Source organism: Physeter macrocephalus, chromosome 18 (assembly GCF_002837175.3).
Source record: "Physeter macrocephalus isolate SW-GA chromosome 18, ASM283717v5, whole genome shotgun sequence".
In the NCBI taxonomy this organism is placed as follows: domain Eukaryota; kingdom Metazoa; phylum Chordata; class Mammalia; order Artiodactyla; family Physeteridae; genus Physeter; species Physeter macrocephalus.
Window position 1 is genome coordinate 78,653,212 of NC_041231.1, and position 10,277 is coordinate 78,663,488.

A 10,277-nucleotide genomic window follows, 5' to 3' on the forward strand; every position below is an offset into this window, starting at 1 on the left:
ACAAAACTGGATTGCAGCAGGAGACTGTAGGAATGAACTTCTACCTGGATGACAAATGATTATTCTCTAGGGCCACATGACACATGGAGATTTAAGAAACAGAGCAGGTTCTCCTAGGATGACACTTTCCCAAGTTCAGTTGCATGGATTGAGTTCTGATGCCACAGCTTTCAATATCTTTTTTCATAAGTCTTAAGACATAGACAAAGCATTAGACGAGGTTTTTTTTTCCCTCATGTCCATTTCTTACAATTCCTCAGGGGATGTCCTCTAAAAGTTCAAGTTTGGGACCAGTCTTGCTATGGTACTTCAGCCCTGAATTAGACCTCTCTGCCCCTTTCCCTAGTTCCTATTCAATATTTTACTGTAGTGTGAAATGAGCCTTGTTACATCTGTGAAATCAGGTTGAAACAAGTCAAGAAAAGTAAATTGCAAACTCAGTCCCACATTATCACTTTATACCCCCCTCACTGCCCAACCAGCTGGTCCCTGGGGGCCCCAAGGTTGAGCAGGTATCTAGGGAAGATTCCAGCGATCTGCCTTGCTGTCGGCTCTGGAATTTGTCTTCTAATATGCTTCCCTTCCATACAATGTGAACATGACTGCTTCAGTCACTCAGGTCTCTCCCATCTTTGAAGATTCCTCTCCCCCAATTTTTATGATACAAGTGATATAGCAGAGGCTCCATATTATTTTTTCTGCATTAAAATTGCTCCTTTGCTATAGAAATAGTGGGCTATAAGTTAGTAGTGCGCTTTAGGTTAACTCTCTGTGGTCTGATCTTCACTCCCTTGTCCAAAGTCCTGCAGGGTTTCCAATCAGCTGAGCTTTTCCATACGCCTATATGCACACTTCACACATGCACATGGGTGCCCGTGCTGAACAGGAAGCAGAAGAGAGGAGAGCTAGGGAGTTCTCTAACTCAGGCAAGGGAGATAACTTCAGCTGGTCATCTGAATGAAGTAAGAAAGAAACTCATTAATTTCTGTTATCTCCCACAATATCTTCAGTCTAGGGTGCCTTAGACTGGTGAATTCCAGTCAGTGTGTTGAATTAAACACTTGCTATTAAACCTCATTGAATTATTTAAAAGGACGGCGAGGCTATGATGATTCACAAAGCCCCCAGGCTGAGAATGTGCTCTTATGAGCTCCCAAGCCCACGTATAAGTAGAATTAACTGCTTGCTCTACAGAAGTTAACAGAAGTCATAAAAGAATGACTTTTTTTTTTCTCAAAATATTGTGTCCAGCTAAAGTGAGAATTTCCAAATTAACTTAAGAAGTGATTAAGTCTTTTAGGAAAGAAGTCTGAATTCTCCCAGAGACAGCCGGGTCACAAAATCTCAGAATTTAGGGAGATACAAGAGAACATCTAGCCCAACCCTCTCATCAGGCTCAGAGTAATGCAGTGATTTGTGCTGACACCCCAGAAACCTCTTGGTTCTGTCTTGTAGACCACAGGCCTTTGCCTGTCATTCTCCCTCCTCAAATAACCTAAACTCCTGGAAATTCAATTTTTCTGGAATAATTAGAGTGGCTAACGGAGCACTCTGAGCCTTTAGAATCCATTCCGTCCAAAGGCTGAGTAACAATTGGGCTAAAACAAGCTAAGACAGAAACATGGGCTCCCCTGTACCTCCACCAGCCCCCCTCTGCAAAGCACACCTACCTGAGTTCAATAGTCAGAGCTGCATGAGCACCAGCTATAAAATGAAGTTAAAAATAAAATTAATTTTAGGGAACACTTTAGTAAGGAATTTCTCAAGCCTATGATTTGAGAAAGAGGGATCCAATTTTCCTCATTAAGGGATAACTAGCATCTGAGATTCCAGATCTGGCTCTTAGAAGTGCCGTCTTCTGCCAAAGCCAGCAGAATGGACCAGCACCATCCAGCTCTGTCCTTGCACTGGTCAGGACAGAGGATGTGTGACATCAGCTCTTTTACATCCCATTCTGAAGCCCATTCCCTGTTCAGATATATTATAGACACCATGAACTTACAAAATGCCCCACTATTTTGAATCCTTTCATTTTAAGTCTTTTACCTTTTCAAGTTTCACAAGAAAATATACAAGTTCTGTCTTTTAATCAAAAGCCAGTTTACGATTTCAATCAGGCTGCTGTACACCTGAAACTAACACAACTTTGTTAATCAACTCTACTTCAATATGAAATAAAAATTTAAAAAAAACAAAGAGATTTTAAAGTTTATACTAGTTAATGAGCAAGTATTAAAGTTTAATTTTCCTAAGATGTTTTTACTGGGAACGTCACTTACTGTTTGTTAAGGGGAAAATATGTATCCAGCTCTTTTAGAACAAGTTCTAGATAAGATCATTTTATGTATTTTAAAGTTGGGTAGTGGTTTTGCTACATTTAGTAATGCTCAGTGTTACCCACTTCTTGGATCTTTTCAGTGGGAGGGTATACTTGCTCTCTGCACTTACTTGATTAAAATAAGCTAAGAATTACTTGGCAATTCAGTTTATGGAAATAAACTGCTATTTAAGTTGTGAAAAAAATGCAAGAAAAAATTGTAAGGAGAAAAGCAAAGCCTTGAAACTTAAAAGTCAAATTATAGAAGACTGGTAAGATTTCATATTTTAGACACTCAATGGAATAGTACATAGCCATTTAAAGTCATTCATGTGTATACCTGTTGACATGAAAAGATTTTCACATTATGCAGTTAAGTGAAAAAAGATGACAAGACAGAAGACTTGTTCTTTTTAGTTTTTTATGATTGATTGCAAGATACAGACACCCAATGAAGAAGTGCTATTAAAAAAGAGAATCATTCTTAATCATTCAGTAAGATAAGGTGATTATTTTAGCTACAAAGGAATACTCATGAAATCTAGGGGTAGGAATTACAGCACAGCCAAACATCCTGGGAACAGGCATACAGAAGCTATCAGACCCTGAAGACATGGGAAATACAAAACTCTAAGTGTTACTTTAAATTATTTCATTGCAAGCCTTTCAACCATGGAGTTTTTGTTTTGCGGAAAAATTTCAGGGTATAGATTACAATTTAAAAAAGAGTTAAAAATTTTAAATAAAGAATGGAAAAGAAAACTATGCTTAATGCAAGAAAACTAATTAATGCCTGAATATGGGGATGTTTTTAACATGCTTATAATTTATACTTGTTTTTTAAAGTCCATTTTTGTGTGTCTTAAATTGAGAACTGTAACCCCATGATGATATTTTCTTATGGTTTCAATGATTACATATCTTTAGAATTATAGTAACATTATTTGTTTAGCAACGGTTCTATGCCAGGCAGTGCATAGAACTTGTTCTCTCTTTTTTAAAAAAACTATTCAGTCAATAAATAATTAATAAGTACCCTCTGTGTGCTTCTTCTCTGGGTTCCAAATGTACAGTGTTGAACAATTCCGTGTCTGCTTTGTAGGGCTTACGGTCTACCTTGGGAGATAAGACAAGACAGATGTAATACATTAGAAAGTCAAAGCTCTTATGAAGTAAAAAAGTTAGCTGGTGATGGAGAGGGATGGGGGGGCGATGGGGACTGTTTTAGTAGGATGGTCAGAGAAGGCCTCTCTGAGGAGGTGACATTTGAGCTGAGGATGAAAGAAGGGAGGCAGCAATGCGGGGGAAGTGGATTCCAGGCAGAGTATATCAACCGCCAAGTCCCAGCGTCGGGAGTGGGTTTGGCGTGCGGAGGAAATGGCAAAATGTCCAGGGTGGCTGGAGTGGGACAACTGAAGGTGACAGTGGCAGGGGATGAGTTGGAAAATGGTAGCCAAGCATCTAGGCTAGGCTCCTAGGGCTGCTATGCCAAAGTACCACAACTTTGTTTGATTAGCTAAACAGCAGTTGTTGATTTTCGCACAATTCTGGAGGCTAGAAGTTTAAGATCAAGGTGTAGGCAGGATGGGTTTCTTCTGAGGCCTCTCTCCTTGGTGGATAGATGGCCATCATCCCCTTGGGTCTTCTCAGCTCTTCCTTCTGGGTGTATCTGTATCCTCATCTCCTCTTACGAGGGCATCTACCATATTGGATTAGGGCCCATTCTAATGCCCTCTTTTTAACCTAATTACCTCTTTAAAGACTCTGTCTCCAAACACAGTCACATTCTGAGGTAGTGGGGGTTAAGATTTCAACAGATGAATTGTGGAGGGACACAATTCGACCCATAACGTCTCATTTAAAAAAAAGAGTTTGGCAGTTTCTAACGAAATTAAATATTCCTCTACCTATGACTCAGTAATTCCACCCATAAGTATTTATCCAAGTGAAATCACATTCCCTCCCACCAAATGCCTTGTGCAAAAATGTTCATAGTAATTGTGTGATAATAGCCTCAGAGTAAAAGCAACCCAAACGTCCGTTAGCGGGTGAATGGGTCAATTCATATACATTCATGTAACGGAATACTACTTAGCAATGATCTACTGATACACGTAACAACATGGACAATCTAACAAATGTTATGTTACATAAAAGAATCCATGACGCCAAAGGGTAAGTACTGTATGATCCCATTTATATAAAGTTCTAATGTAGGCAAAGCGAATCTACTGCCAAGGGAATCAGAGCAGTGGCTATTCCTGGTGGTAGCGGGGGAGGGGTGTTGACTGGGAGGGAACTTTCTGGAGTCATGGAGTGTACCTTGATAGGGGTTCCTGTTAAATGGATGCATGGATGCACGCATTTATTAGTATCAGTCACCTAAGATTCATAATATGTAACTTATACCTCTATTAGAAGCTTAAATAAATAAAATCTCTATAATAATAAAAATTATCTAAGAACAATCACAAAGTCCAAACTGTATAATTGTTTATGGGCTGGTTTTGTTTACAGAAGTATGAGCAGGCACTCTTGGGGCTGATCTGCTGGCCGGCCTCGCTGGCTCAGGGTGACTTCCAGGCCTCCAGAACTCCTCACCCAGCTGCTTCAACTCCCGGGCCAGGCCTGAGTGCAGCTCGCCAGGGAAAGGCCTCACACCATCAAGACCGGAGGTGGTGATTGGTCAGAATGGCTGTCATCAAAAGAATACAAATGATAAATGCTGGCAAGGATGTGGAGAAAAGAGAACCTTTGCCCACTGTTGGTGAGAATGTAAATTGGTGAAGCCATGGTGGAAAACAGTATGGGGGTTTCTCAAAAAACTAAAAATAGAACTACCACATGACCCAGCAAGTCCACTCCTGAGTATACATCTGAAAAAAACAAAAACACTAATTCGAAAAGAGACATGCACCCCAATGCAGCATTATTTACAATTGTCAAGATATGGAAGCAACCTAAGTGTCCATCAACAGATGAATGGATAAAGAAGATGTGGTGTATATATATATATATATATATACACACACACAATGGAATACTACTCAGACATAAAAAAATGAAATTTTGCCATTTGCAGCAACATGGATGGACTTGGAAGGTGGCATCTAAAAAAATGCAACAAATTAGTGAATAAAACAAAAAAAGAAGCAGACTCACAGATATAGAGAACAAACTAGCCGTTAGCAGTGGGGGGATGGATAATATAGGCGTAGGGGGAGAAAAGGGTTATTATAGGATTATATGAAATCATGTGTGTGAAACTTTTGAAAAGTGCAAAGCACTGTGGAATTTAAAGAATCTTTCATTCAATTAAAAAAAAAAAAAAAGACTGGAGGTGGTAAGGGCTGCACACCGTTCCTGTTGGATTTGACCTTTCCCACTTCACCTTCATCCTCCCTTCCTGGTTGCCCACACTGACAGCAGGCAAAGGATTTAGAGAAGCTCGGTAAGCCAGTTCCATGACAGTAAGACGTACCCGCAGAAGGTATCCCGTCCTCCATGACATTCACAGAGGCTGTGCTTCTCTGACTGAACCCACACTGATACGGGATCTGGCTTATTGGTACAGATGTGGTGCTGGGTAAAAGGAACCACGAGGGAACTCACAAACAGTGGGGAGAGAAGAGCACACCGTTGTGAAAGCACGTGTTCATGTTCCTGCATCCTCATCCTTTCTGTGTGACCTTGGCCAAGTCACCTAATCCAGCTGAGCCTGCAAAGGTGGGTCATCACACCGCCTCCCAAGGGCCGTACCAAGCATCATTCGTGACTGTGATTCCTTCCTCTTCCCCTCGGGAGCGTGCGTGGTCTTATGCAACCCCGGGCCAGGGAGTGGGTAGTTAGGCCTTTCCTGATCTGTATTTGGATCCTCTCAAGACCTTTCAGTGAGAGGGAGGAAAAGTGAAAATAGAGACTAAATGGAAAAAAGGAGGATCTCAAGGAAACAGGAAACCTGATGTGCTGTGGGATTTCATTTCTCATGTGCAAAGCACATTTTCTCCAACCTATCATTTCTGAAATAAACGATCCGCAATCATTTAATGTGAATGCATCCCAGACCTGGGTTGGGCCCGTGTAATTTGGAATCAGAAATGACTGACGGGTTGACAGGAAAGTTCTGCCAATAAATTACATACATCCTGTTAGTACAGTCTCATACCTAAAAATATCTTCAGAGACTAAAGAGAAACTGGCAGTGGCTATGGATTGACTGAAAACACACACACACACACACACACACACACACACACACACACACACACACATAAAAACTAAGCAACATTATATCCATATCCCCTAAGCTGTAGTTAAAATTAATTTGCTTTTAGACCAAACACACACACACACACATAAAAACTAAGCAACATTATATCCATATCCCCTAAGCTGTAGTTAAAATTAATTTGCTTTTAGACCAAAGTCAACTATGCCGGAGCTATAGGTCCTTCATCGAATACATTGAGTAAAGTGTTCATTCAAATTAGATTTTTGGTGTTGTGTAGACTGAGCAGATAAGATTTGTGTTTTCTTCTTATCAGAACTTCAGGGTGTCACCCTCCTGTGGATGTGGGCTGCGTGTAACTCCTTGAAGAGTTTCTGTTTCAGGAAGAAGAGCTGAGTCATAGCAATAAAGATAACAGGATTCTAGCTCTGGGCAAATTTGCTTATTTGCTTCACTTTTTCCATCCAAAAAGTAGGACCTTTCATTCCTGTAATACCAGTTACTTGCTGCCTTGTAGCTGAGAGCCTTCTACACAACTGCACAAGGTACAGTTTGCCCACAGGAAACAATTCGGGGCTTTAGACCTTCTAGGGTAGTGCCTAGGAATTGCTTTCTACCTCGCTGATGCAAGACCAGCCTCTGGTTGCAAAAGCACTCAAGGTGAGCATAATCTGGGCTGGAATTGGGAAGACCATTCCTCAACTACTGCTCTCCATCACTGTTTCCAGTTCAGGTCAGGAAAAGCTAAATAATTTGTTTAACCCGACCCCCTTTCCCTACCTTGAGGGAAAACTCCTATAAGCTCACTGTAAACACAATTATGCCATGTGGGGCTTTCATTAATCTAGTACAAACCACAGCCTGACATACACTGGGCAGGATTTACTTTATTTTTTTTTTTTCTTAGCCTTTTTTCAGCACCAGCTTATCCTTACACTTCCTACCCAGTGCTGGTTATGTGTACATTGTGAATTTGGGGGAAGACAGATGTGACTGGAACCAAATTTTGCCATGGCAAAAGCATTTTCTAGGACCCAGAGATAGTCATGGATTCTTAGGGTAGGGTTTGAGGGGACTCAAAGTTTACCAAGAAGTGCTGAAAATTCATTTTATAAATGAGGGGATTTGAGTCTCAGAGGTCACCGAGCCAGTGAGTGGTTTTCATTCATTTAGCAAATATTTATTAGACACCTACTTCATGGAGATACTGAGTGAGGATGCCTAGGTGAATAAGACGGATGTGATGTCTACCTTCAGAATCTCTCTTTTTATTACATAGCCCCCTAACTAGGGACAGCCACAGCTTTGGGCTGGCAGAAAACTGTGTTTATCAAACTCTTTTGACCAAAACCCACAACACAAAGACATTTAATATTTCAGTGCCTGAAGAATATTTATGTACTTATAGGACATATTTGTACATAACTAAAAAATGTTACTGTATATAAAAACCCCACGGGCTTCCCTGGTGGCGCAGTGGTTGCGCGTCCGCCTGCCGATTCAGGGGAACCGGGTTCGCGCCCCGGTCTGGGAGGATCCCACGTGCCGCGGAGCGGCTGGGCCCGTGAGCCATGGCCGCTGAGCCTGCGCGTCTGGAGCCTGTGCTCCGCAACGGGAGAGGCCACAGCAGAGGGAGGCCCGCGTACCGCAAAAAAAAAAAAACAAAAAAAAACACCCAAATTCCAGAAACCGTATTTATGTTTATTAAGTATGATGAGCTCAAGTGCTTTCTGTTTCGCTTTTTAGAGATGTTGACTACGATCCTCTGCTTAGAAGGTGGAAGGTGGGTTTGTAGCCGAGCCTTCCCTGAAGCTCAGGGGTGTGGTGACATTGGTGGAATTGTGATTTAATGATGGCTTTCAAGGATTTGAAGGATTATGGTGTGGAGGATGAGGAACCAGCTGCTTTTGCTCGCTTGAGGCGCTGGGGACCAAGCTGGAGGAAGTGGGCTTAAATGGTAATGGCTGCGATTTAGAGTAGACAGGCTAGTGTAAAGACTGCCAGCGGGGCGCTGAGAAAGCTCCTTCCTGGGAAAACGCCATCTGATGGAAATGGAAGCAGTGGGAGGGTGACCGGTCACACAGATCCTCCTACAGCATGGGAGTTTGGGAGCTTGCGGGGAGAAAGGATCAGGCTCACTGGAAAATGGCCAAGTGGCCTCAGCTGTAGCAGGGTCGGAACACACAGCCCGGGGAAGCATGGCACGTATGTAAAAGTTCAGGGACTCATTGACCTAGCCTCTGGGTGACACCTCCCCCTAGAATCTATAACCCAATCCCTTCTGCAACCCATCTTTCTCAGAGGGAGAAAAGGGAATCCAGCATTATTCACAATAGCAGCTTGGTTCCTTTGAGCTCTAGGAAGGAACTGGAGGCGTTTAGTTGGAGAGGAAAAGGCTGAGACCCAACAAATGTCTCCAAATAGTAAAAGAGCAGGGACATGGAAAAATGAGTAAATTTCTTTTGTTTCTTTGGATGACAGAACTAGAGCCAATGGGTGGTAGAAATAGGAGGACAGAATTTAACTCAAAGGAAGAAAGAACTTTCTAAGAAATAAATGCTGCTCAATCCTGCAAGTGAGATCCGAATGACCAAGGTTAAGAAGTGGTTGAATTCATCTGCTTACTCACCAGCCTTTCCTGAGTTCCTCCTACTTTCAATGTATTCTACCAGCCTGGGGAATACGTTGCTCTTGAGGGTCTTGTAGAAAAAGTTTCTGCATTGATGAGAAATAGATTTGGCAACTTCTTAGACTTCTTCCAATTCTAGGATCCTCCTCACGTTTGCAAGGATGCCTGTAATTTAGGAAGAAAATCTGTTAAAACCACATGCGATGCGGGCAACTCCAAAGAGTGTTTCTATGGTTACAAGGAGCAAGGACTCAATGGAGCAAGGAACAATGATCAATATTTTAGACTCAGGGAATTTTGGATGACCAAGAGCCTAGCTTACATTGTTTATCATCAAAGGTTCCCTACTACTCAGAGGATAAAGTCTGAGTTGCTTAGTCTGGCCAACTGATCTACGCAGTCACTGTAAGGTCATATCTTACTGCCACCAAATGGTGCTAGCCTGCTCGAACTGTTCATTCTTCCCTGATGGTGGTGCCTATCTATACTCACTCTTCTAGATTTTTGGAAGTCTCTCCTTTCATCTCCACTATGCCTCTGATGCCCACAATTCAAAGCCCTTCTCCATGAAAACGTCCCTGACCTGCTTACATCCACATTCTTCTTACTTATCGCACATACTGTCTGTACTAGTCTTTTGCTGTTTCTTACATTGTCTGATGGCATCTCTTGGGTAGGTGTTTAACTTTGAGCACGTGCATAATTTACTTCACCCACTGGATTGTGATGTTCTTGTAGGTAGAGTCCTCATATTCTATTTTGTTATGTCCTCTTTCGCCACAGGGCAAAGCATGTCGCCTCCAGGTCCTATGAAATTGGCTGCAAGGGCACAAGACCTTTCATCATCCATTCTTGTTAGGACACAGTCACAGCTCAGGCCTATTGCTTATATGAATGGAAAAGTCTTGTAGATAGCAGTGCTGAAAGCGTTCCAAGATGTCTGTGGCAGGCTCTTATTTCATGTGGGTTTTGAACTACAAGGGTTTTTATGTCTATGTTATTTATTTACAAACACTCTCATAGCATTTTTTAGGAGCCAATCACTAACGATGCTGGTCCGTGAGCCTTTGAAGAGCATGCCCTTTCTTGTCCTCATTTTCTTT

At 41.9% G+C, this 10,277-nt stretch overlaps 1 long non-coding RNA gene across 1 annotated transcript; it reads right to left on the minus strand.

The window, feature by feature from the left end:
* Positions 1 to 899: 899 nt before the first annotated feature.
* LOC114484259 (uncharacterized) lies at positions 900 to 3,430 on the minus strand. The gene is made up of 3 exons (XR_003676935.1): positions 3,354 to 3,430; positions 1,671 to 1,704; positions 900 to 953 (listed from the first exon to the last, which is right to left on the minus strand). It is a non-coding gene; the product is annotated as an uncharacterized lncRNA (long non-coding RNA).
* Positions 3,431 to 10,277: the final 6,847 nt, after the last annotated feature.